This window comes from Salvelinus fontinalis, chromosome 30 (genome assembly GCF_029448725.1).
Source record: "Salvelinus fontinalis isolate EN_2023a chromosome 30, ASM2944872v1, whole genome shotgun sequence".
In the NCBI taxonomy this organism is placed as follows: Eukaryota; Metazoa; Chordata; class Actinopteri; order Salmoniformes; family Salmonidae; genus Salvelinus; species Salvelinus fontinalis.
This window is the reverse complement of record NC_074694.1, coordinates 25,903,081-25,927,765: the sequence shown is the minus strand read 5'-3', so window position 1 is coordinate 25,927,765 and position 24,685 is coordinate 25,903,081.

Here is a 24,685-nt window from a genome sequence, read left to right as displayed (position 1 = left end):
TCTTTTACATGTGCGCTCCACGTGGCTAGCCAAAGCTATGTTGGCGGTGAAAACATGGTGAAAACATGGCGTTGTGTGTTTGGCTATTGTGGTGAGCTAATATAAATATATATTGTGTTTTCGCTGTAAAACATTTTAAAAATCGGAAATGATGGCTGGATTCACAAGATGTTTATCTTTCATTTGCTGTATTGGACTTGTGATTTCATGAAATTATATTATATGATATCCCTGTGGCGCTAGGCTAGGCTATGCTAGTCAGCTTTTTTGATGAGGAGGATCCCGGATCCGGGAGGGTGACTCGTTAGAGGTTTTAACTACTGTCTTTGAGTCAGACTTTTTCCATCAAATTCGGGGTGGAGCCGTGGGCTCCCCCTTTTCCTCCAACTATGCAAACCTGTATGTGAGACAATTTGAGGAAGCACTCCTTTACAAAACAGAGACACACCCCCTACTTTCTAAAATCCTCCCATGGAAGAGATACGTAGATGATGTCTTTGTGCTCTGGGAAGGAAGTCAGCAGGAACTAAATTAATTCCAAACTCTACTAAACGAGAGCTCTGAATACCTCAAATTCAACATGCAGACTGATGAGAGAAAAATAAACTACCTGGACTTATGGATCATCAAAGAGAATGATGCATTACACACAGACATACAGTATACACAAAGCCCACAGACCGCAATACCTTGCTATGAGCGGATAGTATGCATCCCCTTCCCCTCAAGAATGGTCTACCATATAGCCAGTTATGCAGGGTTAAACGAATCTGTGGCCACCAGACAGATTTTGACAGCAAAATGAGAGGCTACAAGGACAAAACTCTTGATGCTGCAATGATGACAATATCTTAAAAACTAAGAGAGGAATTATTAAAACTCAACCAAAGAAGAAAAACAACGCAACTGTCTTTTGCACCAAGTACACCAAGGGTTCGGAGAAAATGAAAGCAATCCTGAAAAAGCACTGGCATATTCTGCAATCAGACAAAAAAATCGCACATCTCTTCAAAGAACCCCCACTGCTGGTCTATAAATAAGCATGGTTGCAATATTGGAGATATCTTGGTGAGATCTGACCTGCCCCCTGAGCCCACTCAGACACTCTTGACACCCATTCCAAATGGGAACTAAAAATGTGGCTCATGCGCACAGTGCAATAGCACTATAAAAACATCCTTCTTCAGACACCCACATACAAGTCAAAACATCCCTATCAGGGGTATCATCTCATGCAAGACCAAGGCAGTAATTTATCTCATCACCTGTTCATGTGGAAAAGCCTACGTAGGACAAACAAAAAGACCATTAAAACAACGCATAGCTGAACACCGCAGCTCAATCAGGTGTAAGAATATTGACTATCCAGTAGCAGCTCACTTTGTAAAAGCTAACCATCCAATCTCCTCCCTCAAATATACAGGCTTTGAGCATGTTGCTCTACCAAGGAGAAGAGGTAACATCAAGATCCTACTACTACAAAGGGAGGCTTACTGGATATCCTCTCTAAAAACATTGACCCCTAGTAGTCTGAATATTGACTTTGATCTCAGGCCTTTCTTATGAACAATAATTCTCTCTTTTATGAACAAGTCTTATAAATAAATTGATACATTCTTTCTACAGCTTATTAGCATACACCTAATATGTTCCCCCTGTTGATGATGCTAATTATGCATTAAGGTTGAACTGAAATATTACATGTCACATATATACAGTGGGGCAAAAAAGTATTTTGTCAGCCACCAATTGTGCAAGTTCTCTCACTTAAAAAGATGAGAGAGGCCTGTAATTTTCATCATAGGTACACTTCAACTATGACAGACAAAATTAGGAAAAAACTATCCAGAAAATCACATTGTAGGATTTTTTATTAATTTATTTGCAAATTATGGTGGAAAATAAGTATTTGGTCACCTACAAACAAGCAAGATTTCTGGCTCTCACAGACCTGTAACTTCTTCTTTAAGAGGCTCCTCTGTCCTCCACTCGTTACCTGTATTAATGGCACCTGTTTGAACTTGTTGTCAGTATAAAATACACCTGTCCACAACCTCAAACAGTCACACTCCAAACTCCACTATGGCCAAGACCAAAGAGCTGTCAAAGGACACCAGAAACAAAATTGTAGACCTGCACCAGGCTGGGAAGACTGAATCTGCAATAGGTAAGCAGCTTGGTTTGAAGAAATCAACTGTGGGAGCAATTATTAGGAAATGGAAGACATACAAGACCACTGATGATCTCCCTCGATTTGGGGCTCCATGCAAGATCTCACCCCGTGGGGTCAAAATGATCACAAGAACGGTGAGCAAAAGGCCCAGAACCACACGGGGGGACCTAGTGAATGACCTGCAGAGAGCTGGGACCAAAGTAACAAAGCCTACCATCAGTAACGCACTACGCCGCCAGGGACTCAAATCCTGCAGTGCTAGACGTGTCCCCCTGCTTAAGCCAGTACATGTCCAGGCCCGTCTAAAGTTTGCTAGAGAGCATTTGGATGATCCAGAAAAAGATTGGGAGAATGTCATATGGTCAGATGAAACCAAAATATAACTTTTTGGTAAAAACTCAACTCGTCGTGTTTGGAGGACAAAGAATGCTGAGTTGCATCCAAAGAACACCATGCCTACTGTGAAGCATGGGGGTGGAAACATCATGCTTTGGGGCTGTTTTTTTGCAAAGGGACCAGGACGACTGATCCGTGTAAAGGAAAGAATGAATGGGGCCATGTATCGTGAGATTTTGAGTGAAAACCTCCTTCCATCAGCAAGGGCATTGAAGATGAAACGTGGCTGGGTCTTTCAGCATGACAATGATCCCAAACACACCGCCCGGGCAACGAAGGAGTGGCTTCGTAAGAAGCATTTCAAGGTCCTGGAGTGGCCTAGCCAGTCTCCAGATCTCAACCCCATAGAAAATCTTTGGAGGGAGTTGAAAGTCCGTGTTGCCCAGCAACAGCCCCAAAACATCACTGCTCTAGAGGAGATCTGCATGGAGGAATGGGCCAAAATACCAGCAACAGTGTGTGAAAACCTTGTGAAGACTTACAGAAAACGTTTGACCTCTGTCATTGCCAACAAAGGGTATATAACAAAGTATTGAGATAAACTTTTGTTATTGACCAAATACTTATTTTCCACCATAATTTGCAAATAAATAAATTAAAAACCCTACAATGTGATTTTCTGGATTTTTTTTCTCATTTTGTCTGTCATAGTTGAAGTGTACCTATGATGAAAATTACAGGCCTATCTCATTTTTTTAAGTGGGAGAACTTGCACAATTGGTGGCTGACTAAATACTTTTTTGCCCCACTGTATGAAATAGGAAACAATTAAATATGTGAAATTTAATTAAACAATAATGTATGTTGATGCTAATATTTTGTGCAATATTCAATTATGTTTGCATATGATAACAATAGCCTAATACATTTAATATGCCATATACTATTGTTTTTTAACAGTTTCACTCAATTCATTTTAATTAACTTAATCATTATGACACAACCCTCACTATTGTTATTGGTTGCACTAATTGCACTGTTTGTCGACATAACCTGGTTCAAGTAGTCATGACATTACAGTGATGCCGAAACGTTGGTGATTTACCCAATAAATTACTGGGAGTTTATATATGGAGTATGCGACTCTCTTTATTTTTACAGTTTACATTTAACAAACCAAACATTCAAATACTGTTATTAAAGGTAAAGTAAAAACCCAAACCGGTCCGTACATCAATATCGGTATATAGTCAAATACGGTATACCGCCCAGCCCCAGACCACATCACTAAGGACCTATCATTGATTAATCACACCAAGACAGGCGTGAAGAGGGCACGACAGTGCCTATTCCCTCTCATAAGGCTGAAAAGATTGGGCATGGGACCTCAGATCCTCAAAAAATTCTACAGCTGCACCATCGAGGGCATCCTGACTGGTTACATCAGTCCTTGGTATGGCAACAGCTCTGCATCTGAACGCAAGGCACTACAGAGAATAGTGCGTATGGCTCAGTATAACACTGGGGACTAGCTTTCCGCCATCCAGGACCTCAATACTAGGCAGTCACAGGAAGACCCTAAATATTTAGAAAGACTCCAGCCACCAAAGTCATAGATTGTCATCTCTGCTACCGCACGGCAAGTGTTACCGGAGCGCCAATTCTGAGACCAAAAGGCTTCTACCCTCTAGCCATAAGACTGCTAAAAAGTGAATCAAATGGCTTCCTGGACTATTCGCATTGACCCCCTTATTTTATTCATATTTATTCTTGTTTTTTGCACTGACTCTCTTGCACAGGCTCAACGTATACTCACTGGACTCTAACCACACACTCACACATACTACACAGACACTCCAAAAGACACACACACACACACACACAAACAAACAGACACAAACAGACACACCCGGACACACACAAAACACAAACACACATGCATATTGACGCCACACAAACATTCCTTCACACTCTTCACATAGATTGTGAGAGCTGTTTTGCAGACTTCAGTACAGCTTTTGACACAATCGATCATAGTCTGCTGATGGAAAAACATATGTGTTATGGCTTTACACCCAATACTATATTGTGGATGAAGTGTTACCTGTCAAAGAGAACACAGAGAGTGTTATTTAATGGAAGCCTCTCCAAAATAAGCCAGGTACAGTCAGGAATTCCCCAGGGCAGCTGTCTAGGCCCCTTACTTTTTTCAATCTTTATTAATGGCATGCCACTGGCCTTGAGTAAAATCAGTGTGTCTATGTGGATGACTCAACACTATACACGTCCGCTACTACAGCGAGTGAAATCACTGCAACACTTAACAAAGAGCTGCAGTTAGTTTCAGAATGGGTGGCAAGGAATAAATTAGTCTTAAACATTTACAAAACTAAAACCATTGTATTTGGGACAATTCATTCACTAAACTCTGAACCCCAATTAAATATTGTAATACGTAATGTGGAAATTTACCAAACTGGGGTGACTAAACTGCTTGGAGTAACCCTGGATTGTAAACTGTCATGGTCAAAACATGTAGAAACAACAGTAGGGAAGATGGAGAGAAGTCTGTCCATAATAAAGAGCTTCTCCGCCTTTTTCAACAACACTATCAACCAGGCAGGTCATAAAGGATCTAGTTTGGTTGCACCTGGACTACTGTTCAGTCGTGTGGTCAGGTGCCACAAAGAGGAATCACAGAAAATTACAATTGGCTCGACTGGCCCTTAAATGTACACAGAGAGCTAACATTAAAATGCATGTAAATATCTCATTGCTCAAAGTGGAAAAGAGATTGACTTCATCACTTTCATCACTTTCATCACTTCATCACTGTTTTTTTAAGAAGTGTTGACAAGCTGAAGGTACCGAGCTGTCTGTTTAAACTACTAGCACACAGCTCAGACACCCATGCATACCCCTCAAATCAAATTAAATCCAATTTTATTGGTCACATACACATGGTTAGCATGTGTATGTGAGCAATACAATTTTATTTGATTTGTGGGGTATGCATGGGTGTCTGAGCTGTGTGCTAGTATGACTGAGTGTGTGCTTAGTGGGGAAGATTTAATCTATGAGAAGTCCAATGCTGGGATGAAACTTCAGTGGGAATGAGGTGAGTGAAGATGACTTCAGTCCTCAGTCAGTTAGTATGTGTCTCTGTGCTCATTCCCTCTGGCAGTGACTAAGAGGTCTGCGCTCTGTAGGTGTGGCCTATTGTTCGTCTCCTCCTTCATTTGTCTCCATCTGTCTGTCTCTTCTGTCTACTCCCTCCTTCCCCATCCCCTCATCTCTCACTTTCTCCATCACACCCCCTCTCTTCTATCTCTCGCTCCTCCACTTTCTATCCATCTCCATCACCGTCTCTCTCCAACTTTCTCTCAGAGAGTATTCATATACTGTAGAGGAGGAGTGTAACAGTGGACTAGCTTCTAAGCCGATGCAGCCTCTGGATGAGCCATGGTGCTGTGATGCTAATTCATGGTGGACCTGTCACATTCTAGCAGGCTCTGTAGAGCATGAGTGACAGCTGAGGAGCCTGTGGTTTCCATTTTGACGAGTCAGTACAGTCTACAGACCTCCTTTGCCCTGTTCTTACCCCCTCCTCACCCCCAGTGTCAGAGCCAAATGTACAGAGGAGGAAAGGGGGAATGTGTTGGCTAAGATTTGGGGAGTTGGGAAAGGAACACTTCCAACGTGTCTGTGCTGCTGGAACCTCATGCAGACCAGCGCTGTTCAAACATTTTTCTTCATGTTTGCCTTTCATAAATACTGAGAGATGAGGGATGTAAATTCTCCTTCATTTGATGTTATTGTATTATGGATTCTCTCAGAGGCAAAAATATAAAGACATCTGCAGAGTAATTTATTTTCACGCCTTTTTTGTGATTAATATTATCTTTTAAATTTCAAGAGTTGCCTAAATATGCCGTTTAGTCATCTTCATGGACTTTTGCCAGGCCAGTGGGAGTAGTTCATTTTCTCCTGCAACAGATAGCAGGTGGGTGTCTTGATAGCTGGCACCACTGTTTGTCTCTGTCTCTGACCAGAAGGGCGGATAGAGAGAGAGGTATTGGATTTATGCCTTTTCCTAGACGCTCTTATCCAAAGTGACTTAAAGGAGTCTACTTGCCTTGCTCAAGGGCACATAGACATTTTTCACCTAGTTGGCTCTGGGATTCAAACCAGAAACCTTTCGGTGACTGGCCCAACACTCTTAACGCTAGCCTACTTGCCAGCCTTTTGCCCATTTGTCTTAAGGTTAAGCACCGCTTGTTGCTTGATATTCCTGTGTTAGTTTTAGATGTAGTCCCTGCACTCAGCTCTTGTGTGAGCTTTGCCTTTCTCTCCACTTTGGTTCTTGTTCTTACTTTGTCACATGTGACGTCAACATGCTAACTCGAACACAAACATCATTACAGATTCGGTAGGCAGCAAGGATTAAGAACGGAAAAAAGTCCGTTGAGAATACCATTTTCCCAAACCATACTGATGCATAAACTAGATGTCTCCACTCCTCTGTACCTCTTATCTAGCACCTGTTATCATCACCATGATGATAGTCATTACCCAGGAGTTTTATTCCATTCAACAGAGCCAATAATTACAACAACAAAAACCAAGTTGCTTTGTTACAAAATAAAAGGTTCCACTCTCAGCTGTGTTGAGGAGAATATTCAGTGTCTGGATGTCTGGACAACATGGAAGTGCTGTGTCACAGAGCAGGGTACAGTTATCAGGACACACTAAATCAATGCAATTAAAATTCAGCCAATCACCATTAGTGTCTCTGAGAGAGGGGAACGGGTCAGAGCAGCATAGAAGTGTGTGTGAGAGTGTATTAATACCCAATAACAATGGGATAAATTACAGGTAATGTGTCCGACACACACAGAAACAGACACACACACATGCACAGAATTTCAAACATAACCACACACACACACACACTTCTTCACGTCCCTTTGCACCACCCTGAATGTTAATCTAAACATGCCTATGCCCTCCTTTCCATCCTGCCCCCTGGCGCATGCACGCACACAAACACACACACACTCTAACATCTCATCAGTGGCTTTCTTCACTCTGCATGTTTTATAGGAATTAGCAAAGGGCTCCCCAGCCTCGTATTAAGACCAGTTCTGTGCTGTAATTCATACATAATTCATGTTCTGTGCTGTAATTCATACATAATTCATGTTCTGTGCTGTAATTCATACATAATTCATGCATCCTCTGCACTTATTCAACAGAGATGAAGAGCCTCTTACTGAGTGGATGCCAAGTGTGACTATTTACCAGGGTAGCAAGGGTCAGCAGATAGGCTCCAGGGGGAGGGAGGGAAAGAGGGTGGAGGAAAATAGGGAGGCGAAGCAGGGAGAATAGAAGGAGGGAGGGAGGGAAGGTTAAGCAGGATGGAAAGAGGGAAAGGGGGGAGGGAAAGAAGAGCGAGAGGACTGAAGAGAGAAATTGAAAACCAAGACCTTGTGGATGAAAGACTGAGGAGGAAAGAGAAAATGGAGAAATGGAAAGTGAGGTAAAGTGGTGTTTCAATTGTGAAAACGTGCATAAACACAATCAATATGAGACATTACTTTATTGCCCATTTATTTACATGGACGTTCGTTTTGTGAAATCAGCATACAAATACACAAGCACAACACAATACACTGAGTATAACAAACTTACTCCATTAAATACTTTGTCTTGCACATTCAACCTTCAATGGCACACAAACACAACCTATGTCTCAATTGTCTCAAGGCTTAAAAACCCTTCTTTAACCTGTCTCCTCCCCTTCATCTACACTGATTGAAGTGGATTTAACAACTGACATCTGTAAGGGATCATAGTTTTCACCTGGATTCAGTCTATGTCATGGAAAGAGCAGGTGTTCTTAGTATTTTGTACACTCAGTGAATATTCCATGCAGTACAGAAAACTGCAAAGTTAGCATACAAGTGACACATTTACATTTTCACATTTCCAAAGCCTCTGCGACCTACTGTCCGACCGTGTATTGGGCCTGCAGCTATCCTATGTCCCGCTGTTCAGCATCCTGATGGAATTAAATTTGCCCTGCTCTTATTCTTGTCAATCACTGCCAAACCCAACATATTGTTGACTCCTCCACACAAATACCACATCACTGCACCAAATGACCTGCTCAAGCATTTAAAAAAGCAACAACTGACGAACAGGTAAACAAGTTGTTTAGTGATGGAACCATTTGACAACAGGAATAACATAGAAAGATCATTATGTCCACAACATTCTGCCTTGCCAGTCATAATTGCCCACAGTGGGCGTATTGATAATCCTTCCAATAGCCACAGTCTTAATTGCTCTGAATTGCATTCAAGTGAGCTGAAAAGACATTAAGAGTCATGGAGAGAGAGTGAGAGAAAGAGAGAGAGGAAAGGAAGCAGTTTCATCCAGATTGCCTGGTCGGCCTTTGGCATAAGTTCACTGTGAAGTACTTAACTTCCTCTTTCCTGTTTTACTTTCCCTCCGGTGCTTCAAATAACTATAATTTTATTGTGGCGAGCAGGCCGGACTGCCGGGCTGAAAAGAGCAGCTTAAATTGTATGGCGTGGGGGCTTGGAACAGTACATCACCCAGTCCTGATTACAGCCTTGTTGAGGGAAAGAGAGAAGTAGAAAAGAGGGGGGTAGAAGGATAGAGAAGATTGAGGGAGGTAGAGAAGGAGAGAGAAAAGGGACAGAGCAGCCACATCAATTTCCCCAAACAAGTGCTCTATCTCGAGGTAAAAGGACAAGGATTTTTTCTCTCTTTCCCCTTAAGCCCTTAAGGCTTTTAGCAGAACTCTACTGTTCCCTTCTCAGGTACTCTATTGTACTCAAATTAAAATCTGGACCTCAAAGCCAGTTCTACTGCTTTTTTTCATTCTCTAATCAGTGACTGATTTAGAACCAGGACACCAGGTGGTGCAAGTAATTATCAGGTAGAAAAGAAAACCACAAAACAAGGCACCAACATCAATGTCATGAGAATCATAGACTTACATAACATACTCAAAGATCACTGGGTGCATCCCAAATGGCACCCTATTGCCTCTTTAGTGCACTACATTTGACCAGGGCCCACAGAGAAAGGGGATGCAGAATGTGTGTTCAGTGGCAGTTTTTCGTCTCCATCAGGATGTTTAAGAAAGGATTTATGCAGGGCCATTTCTTGATATGATATTATTTAATTAATTCAGAAATAATGAAATAATTACCTATTTTTACCCCTCTCTCCCTGTTGAGTGCATATCATTATCTCGCTAAACAATTCTTGTGGGGATGAGCGAAAGAGTTATCAGTCTGCAATATGAAATACTTCTATCTCCGCACCTCTGCTTCAACCTAACTCACACAAGGGTGTGTGTGTGTGTGTGTGTGTGTGTGTGTGTGTGTGTGTGTGTGTGTGTGTGTGTGTGTGTGTGTTTTCTTGAAATTCTCGCCGTGTGACATTGCCTGCTTCACTCTAAACGCTCAATGAATCTTCAACGACCTTGTCTATAACACAGGCACCCACATACACCCTGACACAATACATGTTCACAATACACTGCTGTCTTCATTTTATATCGGATTGAAAGGAAAATTCCATCCAAAGACAATCTTTTGGTATTAGTTTCTTTAGTCCATTGTTGATATAGTCCCAAAATGTTTTTCATGACAGCAATCAAGTTTTCAAGATACTGTATATGACTTTAAAAATGCAGAAATAAAGCTGGTACAGTTTGATGCATTTTGCATCATATGATGGCATATGATGGCATCATTCCTGTTGTATTTCTACATTTTGAAAGTTATGTCTTGACAACTTGATTGCTGACATGCAAACAAAGCTCCATTCAATTACAGAGAGAATATAGAAGGGTCAGAGGTAGTTGGCAAGGCATCGCTGACCAACTCCCACTCACACACACTTGGATACAATAGATGTTCACAATACACTGCACTCCTCCCTGCAATCAGTCTATTCAGGCTGAGCTACTGAGCTGTCTAAGGGTAAACAAAGCTACATTCAATTACGGTGAGAATATACGGGTTAAAGGTAAGTGGCAAGTCATTACTGAGCAAGGACACAGCTCTGTGAGGGTATAACAGATGTGTCTGATAGTTCACATTGGTTTTAGTTCATAACATACATTCTTGACAACATATTGTCCATTTAATTATTTGTTAATACTTTGTTATTGTGTCAGTACATAGTTACATCAATATGTCATCTAGTTTAACATCCAACAATGTGTAACAAACAGACTTAATAGAAGAGAGACTATCACATTTTTCACATTATATCTAGACAAAAATATAATTTGTATCATATTAGAAGTCATTGTTGGAGGATAAACCTTTTAAATTCCTATCCTAAAACAGTTAGGATATAACGAATATTTCATCAAATAGAAAGACCAAACTAAATGGAAGAATATCATAGATGAAGTCTCACAACACTAACATCCCCGTATTACAAAACAGGAAGAGAATCAACAGAAGATGTTTACGCATCATGGCTACGAGGGTCACCGCGGTCATGCTAAAATATGGAACATTATTTTCTATTTCTTTCTATGAATGCCTCTCTCTAAAGACTGGATCTGTATCCCAAATAGCACACTAGTCCCTTTAAAGTGAACTAGTTTTGACCAGGGCCCATTGGACTCTGGTCAAAAGTAGTGCACTATATAGGGAATAGGATGCCATTTGAGACAACGACTATGTGTGCCCACAGCCCACAGCAAATTACAAACAATAAGAGAGAGAATTTTACAGATTTTTTCCTAATTGCATGAGAGGTAAACTGGGCAGTAGTTTTTTGTTAAATAAAACTAATTAGAGTTCTGGTAAAAGTCTGCAATGACCTTCAGAAGTCAGTCTTAAGGCAACACACACACACGAACGACCCCCCCCCCCCCCCCCCCCCACACACACACACAATTCCCTGAAGGACATTATTTTCAGATTCAAAGAAAAGCTATTTCTGCATGGCTGGCAAAGCTATTTCTTGGCACATTCCTCCTAATTCCATGAAAATGTGCAGCTTAATCGATGTTGAAAAACCGTTATTTAAATCAGACAGGGAAAATGGAGGGAGATGATGATGTTCATTATATAGGCTATTATTCCACTGACTATATATGTGCGGTATATGTAATTGTTTTTACCAATTCAAAGCCTCTGTTTAAAAAGTAATTTGAAAGAAATAAAGAATGTGGATCCAGTAATACTTAATGATTCAATTTCCTTTCTACTTCCCTGAAAGAGACGGGTTTACAACTGAAATAAAAAATATAAATAAATTAGAGAAATCTTTTAACTGAAATCTGGATGAAAATACCAGACTTAAAACACAAAGGCTTTACACAACACAACACAACACAGCAGGAAGCCAACCCACCCACGCAACACACCTGCACTACCACAAACACAAATACCCTAACACCAAACTGCACAAACATACAGCATTATCACACTGTTGCCTATTTTTCTACCACACACAAAACATATGCGCAACAGACTCTGAACAAAAGAATGCATGATTAAATAAAATGGAAAACCCAACTCATCAAAATACTTTTGATTCACTAATCACCCGAGCGCACTTAATTAGTGGGCACAGGGAGCAGCATGGGAGGAAACATGGGAGGCAACGTCACGTAGAGATGCAGCTGTATTCTCCAGAGTCTTTTCATCCACAGGGAAAAGGAAAGGGAATCATAGGGTATGTCCTAAATGGCCCCCTATTCCCTATATAGTGCACTACTTTTGACCAGGGCCCATAGTGTACTACGGTGACATTTGGGACACAACCATGGGTGAGCCAGCTGTAACTGTAGCTCTACTAGCTACTAACTACATCCATCCCCCATCAATGCTGCCTATCACTGCCCACACTCAGGGCAAGCCTCTCAACATCACATAACGCTCTACTCTACATCTAACTACTTCTCCTTTTCTCTCTCTCTCTCTCGTCTATCCATCCCTCCGCTCCAAGCACATCTCTTTATCTTTTCATTTGTCCATTTCCATGCCTTTCTCTCTCTCTCGCGCGCGCGCGCTTTCATTCTCCCACCCCCCTCTCAATCTCTCTGTCTGGCTGTGTCCTTGATGTCTGTGAAAATGCACACTCAGACCATGTGAAGCGTCTGTTTCAAGTTGAAATGGAGATGATGTACCATTGTAGACATTGTTCTAGGGCCACTTTACATATCAATGTGGATATACCATTCCTCAGCACCCCGTCCTTAATTGAAAAGCTCTTTCCCCTGAAAAGATTCAGTCAAATTCATGAATTATTGAAATGAATGAAGAGATGGAGGAGATATAGCTACCCAATATGTGTGATCTTTGATACTAGTAACAAAAAAATCTATTCAGGAACTGCTTCGCTTTTACTACTTTACTTTATTTCCACTGTCAAAAATTGGGAAAATATATTAAATTAATTAGGCTTTCACGCTCTGCTGCTGCTACGTAATATGTTCCAACCAGTTCAACATATAATAATTGTGGCCTGTGGAAAACCTTTTACGTGAAACCAATATGCCTTTGCAACTGATTGTGTTGTACCAGTTATATAGCCTTTGATGATAATGGTGATTTGCGACTGATTTTGTTGTACCAGTTATATAGCCTTTGATGATAATGGTGATTTGGTATATCTGCTTTGAAGGCAACTTACTGAGAAATGAAAGCACAAACTGCCTATGCCTGAATGTTCTGAAGTAATATCCTCTCTCTGCACTAGGCTGAGGCTAAAGTTCAACCTAGATCCCCTGATTTCTAAATAAGAGACTTTGGAAGTGAGGCAACATGAGACTAGCCAAAAGCCCACCCTCAGCGGGGCGGTAGTGAAAGGACGCATCTAATTTTCAGGGGAAATGGAAAGAGAGCCTGTGACGTGACTTCCTCTTTTGGACGTTAACAAGGGGACACTCCATCTTAACTCCTCCTCCACTTTTACTGGATTGGTTCAACATTGTAAAAGAGTTTTATTTTTCTCATCAGGACCGGAAAGAAATGCCCCTCAGGATGCTAGGTTAGGTTACACAATGGGTTACCATACCATCACGGTAATCATACACTCCCAAAAGGGTTTTCAGCCACTCTTATCCCATTGTCTTACGTCAGACAGCACATTGATTCCGCCTGCACTAGTCTGTATCGTATCTTGCAAAGGGTATTGGGATACAGTACCTTTACACACCCCTTGACTTTCTCCACATTTTGTTGTGTTACAGCCTGAATTTTCAATTGATTCAATTGAGATGTTTTGTCAATACCCCATAATATCAAAGTTGAATGATGTTTTTCTAAATATTTACAAATTGAGTCAATAAGCATTCAACCCCTTTATTATGACAAGCCTAAATAAGTTCAGGTGTAAACCTTTGCTTAACAAGTCACATCATAAGTTGCATGGACCCACTCTGTGTGCAATAATAGTGTTTATCATGATTTTTGAATGATTACTTCATCTCTGCACCCAGCACATACAATTATCTGTAAGGCCCCTCAGTCGAGCATTACAGATTCAACCACAAAGACCAAGAAGGCCACCTATTGGTAGATGGGTAAAAATAAAATAACTGAATATCCCTTTGAGCATGGTGAAGTTATTAATTATACTTTGGATGGTATATCAATACACCCAGTTACTACAAAGATACAGGCATCTTTCCTAACTCAGTTGCCGGAGAGGAAGGAAACAGCTCAAGGGTTTCACCATGAGGCCAATGGAGACTTTAAAACAGTTAAAGAGTTTAATGACTGTGATAGGAGAAAACTGAAGATGGATCAACAACATTGCAGTTCTCCACAATACTAACCTATTCCAAAACATGCATTCTGTTTGCAACAATATGGTAAAGTAATACTGCAAAGACTGAGGCAAAGCAATTCACTTTTTGTCCTGAATACAGTCTTATGTTTGGGGAAAATCTAATACAACACATTACTGAGTACCACTCTCCATATTTTCAAGCATAGTGGTGGCAGTATCATGTTATGGGTATGCTTGCAATCGTTATGGACTGGGGAGTTTTTCAGGATAAAAATAAAAGGAATGGAGCTAAGCACAGGCAAAACCCTAGAGGAAACCTTATTCAGTCTGCTTTCCAACAGACACTGGGAAATGAATTCACCTTTCACCAGGACAATAATAGAAGGCCAAATCTACACTGGAGTTGCTTACCAAGAAGACAGTGAATGTTCCTAAACTATTATATCACTGTCATAACGTTTGTAATAATTTAGCTTGTTATTCTGCCTATATATGGCGAGTCATACAAGAGTGCAGTGATATCATAAATTAGGAACTGTGTTTTCATTTTTGAATGGCAGATGCTCGGGAATATTTAAATTGGAATGATTCCCACATCCTACAAGACAGATCGGTTGTGGGCTGTGCGCTGTGTAGGAGTGATGCCATCTGACGTAAGACAATGCACTTATCCCATATCCAGTGCTCAAATTGACTCGATCGTGGATGTGCAGTATGAAAAGATTGGGTGAGAAACAGGGAGTGTGACGCCTAGAACAGAAGGAGCCATGGTGATGAGCTGTCAGAAGACCTAGCTTTCCTCAACTCTCCTCCACACAGAGAGAGCTAGAGGAGGAGAAGAAAAGGGTGGAAGAGAAATAGAGAGAGAGAGAACGAGAGAGAGAGAATGAGAGAGAGACAAAGAGAGAGACAAATAGAGAGAGGGAGAAGGAAAAGAGAGCGAGAGCAAGGTAGGAGAAGGAGAAAGAGAGCAGAGCGTGAATATCCCTAGCATAAGAGCTAAAGGAACCTCAGCGAGGAGTATTTTCTTCTTCCGGATGTCAATTAAGGTAAAGTGGAACGCTGCTGCACCTGCCTGTGGAAGCCAGCCCAGCTCTACCCAGCACACTGGTCTACCCAACGCTAACCACAGCCTAGCTTTTCTCAGCCAGCTCAGTCTCAGCCTGCCCTGACCAGCCCTTAATGCGAGGCTTTCTGGGGATGAAGGCGGCAGTTTTCCACACACACGTACCTCTACCGCCCGCACACGTACCTTTACCGCCCGCACACGTACCTCTACCGCCCGCACACGTACCTCTACCGCCCGCACACGTACCTCTACCGCCCGCACACGTACCTCTACGGCCCGCACACGTACCTCTACCGCCCGCACACGTACCTCTACCGCCCGCACACGTACCTCTACTGCCCGCACACGTACCTCTACCGCCCGCACACGTACCTCTACCGCCCGCACACGTACCTCTACCGCCCGCACACGTACCTCTACCGCCCCGCACACGTACCTCTACCGCCCGCACACGTACCTCTACCGCCCGCACACGTACCTCTACCGCCCGCACACGTACCTCTACCCCCCCGCACACGTACCTCTACCGCCCGCACACGTACCTCTACCGCCCGCACACGTACCTCTACCCCCCCGCACACGTACCTCTACTGCCGCCCGCACACGTACCTCTACCCCCCCGCACACGTACCTCTACAGCCCGCACACGTACCTCTACAGCCCGCACACGTATCTCTACCGCACGCACACGTACCTCTACTGCTCGCACACGTACCTCTACCGCCCGCACACGTACCTCTACCACATGTACCTCTACTGCCGCCCGCACACGTACCTCTACTGCCGCCCGCACACGTACCTCTACTGCCGCCCGCACACGTACCTCTACTGCCGCCCGCACACATACCTCTACTGCCGCCCGCACACGTAACTCTACTGCCGCCCGCACACGTAACTCTACCGCCCGCACACGTACCTCTACCGCCCGCACACGTACCTCTACGGCCCGCACACGTACCTCTACCGCCCGCACACGTACCTCTACCGCCCGCACACGTACCTCTACCGCCCGCACACGTACCTCTACGGCCCGCACACGTACCTCTACGGCCCGCACACGTACCTCTACGGCCCGCACACGTACCTCTACGGCCCGCACACGTAACTCTACCGCCCGCACACGTATCTCTACCGCCCGCACACGTATCTCTACCGCCCGCACACGTACCTCTACGGCCCGCACACGTACCTCTACCGCCCGCACACGTACCTCTACCGCCCGCACACGTACCTCTACCGCCCGCACACGTACCTCTACCGCCCGCACACGTACCTCTACCCCCCCGCACACGTACCTCTACGGCCCGCACACGTACCTCTACTGCCCGCACACGTACCTCTACAGCCCGCACACGTACCTCTACTGCCCGCACACGTACCTCTACTGCCCGCACACGTACCTCTACTGCCCGCACACGTACCTCTACAGCCCGCACACGTACCTCTACTGCCCGAATTAGGCAAATAGGCTCTACAGAGCCCCGGGGGATCAAGGGCTCTGGGCTTCCCACCTCGCTCTCTCTCTCTCTCTCTCTCACACACAGACACTACACACTCTCTCTCTTTTTTCTTCCCTCACTTTCTCTTTTTTCCTCTCGCCAACAATGTACTGATTAGCCGAGACAGTATATGTGGGTTTGTTCTTGGGTTTAGAGTTAGCTATGTCAGATTTCTCTCAGGCTAGACAAGGTTAGACACTTGGATGTCTAAATTACACTATACAACCATTTTACTAAAACTACTAAGTTGATGTATTCACAAGTATTGCAAAGAGGAAGAAAAAAAGGACTGCTTGTCCAAGTTCATGTATGCACAAGTATTGTAAAGTTGTAAAAACTGCTACTGGCATTGTTTGAGATTGTGAACTCTCCGCTTATGGCTTGTGAAAAAAGATGTGCTAGTGTTGGAACCACACAACTGCAACCAATAAGCCACCCACAGGTCATTAGAATGATGGACAGCAGATATGATGGAAGGTATCCAAGAGGAGTGATACATAGTGACACAGAAGAGTTAGCCAGCACAACTGATTTGTTGTTCCACAGGCCTGTTGGACAGGGCTCAGGAAAGAGCTTTGAAGTACAGCACGTGTAATTGAGAATGTAGTCAACAACCGTAATGGAGTGTGGGAGGGGAAATAACTGCATTCAGTGCGGGGGGAAGGGAAGACCCCCCCAAAAAGCATGACAAATAAATTCAAGAGAAATGATTGCTCATCAATTTTAACTCAGTTTGGACTGACATTGTGTCAGTCTATCTGTATCCCTTACAGTATGACACTCCAGTGAAGGGACAGGGATTTCTCCTGACTCAGGCTTTACTCACTTGCCTGGCTCAGGTAATGACATGTCAACAGATACAATCCACATCCACACACCTTTATCCCTCATCCCTCCTAACTCTGCTGAAACACACGCACACACACAAGTAAACGCACAAGCTTGAGCTCACTCTCTCTCTCTTAAAGTCACGTCTTTTGTGATGGACATTTTTGATTTGGTGTTTGTTTGCTGAGGTTAATACTTTTTAATTAGTGCTTGAGAGATACACATACCTGCCTGTCTCCATCTCAGACCCAAGGCCCCTAACACACTGTTTAAATCTCTTTCAGTTATTTATCTCTCCACTTTTCAACGCATTTATTTCTTCCTGCCTCTCCCTGAATGGCTTTCCATAAAGACTCAAAAACACAAACTCTCTCTCTCAATCCTCACATATGACTGAACGATTTTACAGTGCATGGTGGACAAGTCTGTGTATACAGCACCAGTCAAAAGTTTGGACACACCTACTCATTCAAGGGTTTTTCTTAATTTGTACTATTTTCTACATTGTAGAATAATAGTGAAGACATCAAAACTACAAAATAACACATTTGGAATCATGTAGTAACCAAAAAAGTTTTTGTGGATTTACTTTCCTTCTTAATGCGTTTGAGCCAATCAGTTGTGTTGGGACAAGGTAGGGTTGGTGTACAGAAGATAGCCCTACTTGGTAAAAGACTTGCTTGGCCCAAGAAACACAAGCAATTATACTGGTGCAAATCTGTCCTTTGGTCTGATAAAATCACACATTTTGACTTTGGTTCCAACCGCTGTGTCTTTGTGAGACGCAGAGTAGGTGAACAGATGATCTCCACATGTGTGGTTCCTACAGTGAAGCATGGAGGAGGAGGTGTGATGTGTGGGGGTGCTTTGCTGGTGACACTGTCAGTGATTTATTTAGAATTCAAAGCACACTTAATTAGCATGGCTACCACAGCATTCTGCAGTGATACGCCATCCCATCCGGTTTGCGCTTAGTGGGACTATCATTTGTTTTTCAACAGGACAATGACCCAACACACCTCCAGGCTGTGTAAGGGCTATTTGAACAACAAGGAGAGGGACGGAGTGCTGCATCAGATGACCTGGCCTGCACAATCACCCAACCTCAACCCAATTGAGATGGTTTGTGATGAGTTGGACCGCAGAGTGAAGGAAAAGCAGGCAGCAAGTGCTCAGCATATGTGGGAACTCCTTCAAGACTCTTGGAAAAGCATTCCAGTTGAGAGAATGCCAAGAGTGTGCAAAGCTGTCATCAAAGTAACTTTAGCTACTTTAAAGAATCTAAAATATGAAATATGTTGTGAATTATTTAACACCATTTTGGTTACTACATGATTCCTTATTTTATTTCATAGTTTTGATGTCTTCACTATTATCCTGTTGGGGATGGGGGCGCTGTTTAGACTATTTATGCTAATTGGGTAATTTTTGAAACGGCTTCCCACAAAATCCTTGATCGTACAATATGCATATTATTATTATTATTGGATAGAAAACAGTCTATAGTTTCTATAGGAGTTGAAATTTTGTCTCTAAGTGGAACAGAGCCCATTCTACAGCAATTTCCCTGACATGGAGTCAGATTTGAGAAATGTTGGCCACTGTTCTGAAGTCAGTTAAAAGGGCACTGTCATTGCTATGACTATACGGACACTTCTTACGTCTTCCCCTGGATGCCTTTAGGTGATGACGATTCCAATGGGGTCGATTGCGCGTTCACAGGCACTACAAATGAAAAAACCCTGAGGCTAGTCATTCTTTTGGAGCTGCGTCATGCGCCTAGAGGACACCGGCCCGCACCTGTTCCAAGCGTTAGTTTAGCCTGTTATATTTCTCCGGTCATCTTTTCACTCGTTATAGGAGTTAAAAACATCATAAGGTAGTTAATTTAAAGCGTTTTATAGCAATTTATATCCGTTTAGTGCGATTTTGGGACATTTATTTTTGAAACGATGTGAATAGTTGGGCACGCTTTTCAGTTCATCCCGAACGCAGTTGGCATTTCCACATGGCAAGAGGACAGCTTTCCACCAAAAGACGCTTACTCCCAAGAAAGGATCCTTTGCCCAAGATACTGATGGAAGAACAGCTCAAGGTAGGACATTTTTATTATGATAAATCGTGTTTCTGTCGAAACATTTTAGTGGCTTAGGACGCCATGTTTTTTGACGTAGCTTCGCTTGGCGCAAACTGTATTGAAAAGTAAGGATAAATTAAAAAATGTAATTCCGCAATTGTATTAAGAATTAAATTGTCTATCAATCCCTGTCCACCCTATATTTTTTAGTCACGTTTATGAGTATTTATGTATAAGAGTAGATCACTGTCTAAGTGGCGCAAGGACATATTCTGACCAGCTGAGTTACATTTCACATTGTCTAACCATGATTTTGGTGGCTAAATATAAACGTTTTCGATCAAACTCTATATGCATTGTGTAATGTGATGTTACAGGAGTGTCATCTGAAGAATTCTGAGAAGGTTAGTGAAAAAATTAATATATTTTTGCGATGTTGACGTTATCGCTCACTTTGGCTAGAATCAATGCTGGGCTGCTATGTGCTATGTGCTATGCTAATATAACGATTTATTGTGTTTTCGCTGTAAGACACTTAGAAAATCTGAAATATTGTCTGTATTCACAGGATCTGTGTCTTTCGATTCGTGTATGCTGTGTATTTTTACGAAATGTTTGATGATTAGTAAGTAGGTAAACACGTTGCTCAATGTAGTTTTTCTATTCCATTTGTGACGGTGGGTGCAATTGTAACCTATGCCATCTACCTGAAATATGCACTTTTTTCTAACAAAACCTATCCCATACCATAAATATGTTATCAGACTGTCATCTGATGAGTTTTTTTGTTGGTTAGGGGCTATAAATATCTTAGTTTAGCCGAATTGGTGATGGCTACTGGTGTTGGTGGACAAATAAAAGATGGTGGATTATGCTAATGTGTTTTTAGGTAATAGATGTACATCTTTACATATTGTGTCTTCCCTGTAAAACATTTTAAAAATCGGACATGTTGACTGGATTCACAAGATCTGTGTCTTTCATTAGCTGTATTGGACTTTAATGTGTGAAAGTTAAATATTTTAAAAAAATATATTTTTTGAATTTCGCGGCACTGGTTTTTCAGTGGGGGGGGGGGGGGGGGTGCCGCTAGCGCCACGCTGATCCTAGACAGGTTATTCTACAATGTAGAAAATAGTCAAAATAAAGAAAAACCCTGGAATGAGTACAGTAGGTGTGTCCAAACTTTTGAATGGTACTGTATATATACGCAAATGAATATACACTACACAACCAAACACACTGTGCAATGTGTATCAACCAGCATACAAAGCCAAAAAGGTTTAAGAAGAAGTACTCATACTTTGAGTCAATGTACACGGAGACAGAACAGCACAGTTGCCAGGACAATGCACCCATGCTACAGACTAAACTAACCCACAGCAGAGCAGAGTAGCAGCAGACTGCCTAGTCATGCTAAATCTATCATGTGTCCCTGCTCCTCCACTTTCTGACAGAGTGCCATTATCTCCTCTGAAGTAGAAAAAAAATCTCTCTCCACAAGCCATTAAATATGACAGGGGCAGGACCGTAGATGAATCTGAAAAGGTAATAGACGTTTAGCTGTGAATCTGCCAGCACCAGCAGCACGCAGCAGCACACCAACCAACGCAGACATGGGTCGTACAGGATGCATAGATAGGCATGTCAAATATGACTACACATTGTTAATTGTAATTATTCAAGACTCAAAGCGTTCACACACAGACAATTCATGTCCACATTATAATGGATGTAAGATGTTCTATTTGTGTGTGTTACAGTAAACACAGGGTGAGAATCCTCATTCCTCTCCAGCAGAGCAGCCTGAAACACTGGTAACCATCTCAATGTGGTCTGATAGCTTCAGGTCCAGCCACTAACCAGCCAGCACTACTGAACAGGATGTGTGGCTGTGGCCCATATGGCACCCTTTTCCCCTCCACTACTTTTTGACCAGAGCCCACAGGGCGCTATATAGGGAATAGTGTGCCATTTCAGACGCAACCTGTGTGAGGGTGTAGGAGTCAAGACTAGAACATAAAGGCACAGTATGCCATACTGGCAGGAATGGCAAGCAGTGTACACACACACACACAAACACACGTACAATATCTGAACTCCAAGCTTACTGACAAGTGCATTGACGCCCAGTGGTATCAGTGGGAGGAGGAACATCAATGCTCTGATGTAGGTGTTCAGGATTCTCCATTCCAACCAATTACAGTTCAGCATCGACTGAAGTTCCACCTGAGGTAACTGAAGTTCCACCTGAGGTGACTCAAGCCGTGAACCCCTCTGGTATACACACAGTGCTTAAGGAGTGTGTTTATATAGGTGTGTGTGTATGTTTGTGTCTGCCTGCATGCCTGCCTGCCTGACTGTCAGAGACATATCTATCCAGTACAGTATGGCATTTTCAAGGCATATTATGGTCCTGAGGGCAGCAAGGTCATCCGTGATACAAGTCAGTATTAAACGCCTGTAACGGCAGTCTAAGTCGTCGTCCTCCTCAGACGAGGAGAGGCGAGAAGGATCTGAGGACCAATGTGCAGCGTGGTAATTTTCCATGATTTATAAAACACAAAACAAGACACTATACAAAATGACAAAACAAACTAACCGTCACAGTCCCGTGTGGCACCAACACTGACACAGGAAACAACCACCCACAAAATCCCAACACAAAACAAGCCACCTATATATGATTCTCAATCAGGAACAACGATTGACAGCTGCCTCTGATTGAGAACCATATTAGGCTGGACACAGAAACAGACAAACTAGACACACAACATAGAATTCCCACCCAGCTCACGTCCTGACCAACACTAAACAAACAAAACACATAAGAACTATGGTCAGGACGTGACAGTACCCCCCTCCTGAGGTGCGGACTCCGAACGCACCCCCTTAAAACTCTAGGGGAGGGTCTGGGTGGGCATCTGTCCGCGGTGGCGGCTCCGGCGGTGGACGAGGACACCACTCCACCACTGTCTTTGTCCCCCTCCTTAGCGTCCTTTGAGTGGCGACCCTCGCCCCCGACCCTGGTCTAGGAACCTTCGCAAAGGTTCCCCCTAGATAGAGGAGGCAGCTCAGGACAGAGATGTAGCGCAAGACAGAGAGGTAGCTCAGGACAGAGAGGTAGCTCAGGACAGAGAGGTAGCTCAGGACAGAGAGGTAGCTCAGGACAGAGAGGCAACTCCAGACCGAAAAGCAACTCCGGACTGAAGGGCAGCTCTGGACTTATGGCAGCTCCAGACTGAGGGGCAGCTCCGGACTGAGGGGCAGCTCCGGACTGAGGGTTAACTCCGGACTGAGGGGCAGCTCCGGACTGGAGGGCAGCTCATGACTGGCTGGCGGCTCTGGCAGCTCCTGACTGGCTGGCGGCTCTGGCAGCTCCTGACTGGCTGGCGGCTCTGGCAGCTCCTGACTGACGGACGGCTCTGACGGCTCGGGACAGACGGGTGGCTCAGATGGCGCGGGGCAGACAGATGGCTCAGACGGCGCGGGGCAGACGGAAGGCTCAGACAGCGCTGGGGAGACGGATGGCTCAGATGGCGCTGGGCAGGCGCGCAGTGCAGGCGGCGTTGGACAGACGACTGACTGACCTGCTGAGGCGCACAGTAGGCCTGGTGCGTGGTGCCGGAACTGGTGGTGCCGGACTGGAGACACGCACCTCAAGGCTAGTGCGGGGAGCAGGAACAGGGCACACTGGATTCTCAAAGCGCACTATAGGCCTGGTGCGTGGTGCCGGAACTGGAGGTACCGGACTGAGGGCACGCACCTCAGGGCGAGTGCGGGGAGAAGGAACAGTGCGTACAGGGCTCTGGAGACGCACAGTAGGCTTGGTGCGTGGTGCCGGAACTGGAGGTACCGGGCTGGAGACACGCACCACAGGGCGAGTGCGTGGAGGAGGAACAGAGTTCTGGAGACGAACAGGAAGCCTGGTGCGTGGTGTAGGCACTGGTGGTACTGGGCTGGGGCGGGAAGGTGGCGCCGGATATACCGGACCGTGCAGGCGTACTGGCTCCCTTGAGCACCGAGCCTGCCCAACCTTACCTGGTTGAATGCTCCCCGTAGCCCGTCCAGTGCGGGGAGGTGGAATAACCCGCACTGGGCTGTGTTGGCGAACCGGGGACACCATTTGTAAGACTGGTGCCATGTACACCGGCCCGAGGAGACGTACTGGAGGCCAGATATGTTGAGCCGGCTTCATGGCACTTGGCTCAATGCTCACTCTAGCCCGGCTAGTGCGGGGAGGTGGAATAACCCGCACCGGGCCATGCACACGTACAGGAGACACCGTGCGCTCTTCCGCATAACACGGTGTCTACCCGTACTCCCTCTCTCCACGGTAAGCATGGGAAGTGGGCGCAGGTTTCCTACCTGCCTTCGCCACACTACCCTTTACCCCCCCCCCCCCCCCAAGACATTTTTGGGGTTTCTTCACGGGCTTCCAGCCACGCTTCCGTGCTGCCTCCTCATACCACCGCTCCTGGGCTTTAGCTGCCTCCATCTCTTCCCGAGAGCGGCGATATTCTCCAATGTCATACCACCCTGCATACCACTGCTGGCTTGCTTCTGAAGCTAAGCAGGGTTGGTCCTGGTCAGTCCCTGGATGGGAGACCAGATGCTGCTGGAAGTGGTGTTGGAGGGCCAGTAGGAGGCACTCTTTCCTCTGGTCTAAACAAAGATCCCAATGCCCCAGGGCAGTGATTGGGGACACTGCCCTGTGTAGGGTGCCGTCTTTCGAATGGGACGTTAAACGGGTGTCCTGACTCTCTGAGGTCATTAAAGATCCCATGGCACTTATCGTAAGAGTAGGGGTGTTAACCCCGGTGTCCTGGCTAAATTCCCAATCTGGCCCTCAAACCATCATGGTCACCTAATAATCCCCAGTTTACAATTGGCTCATTCATCCC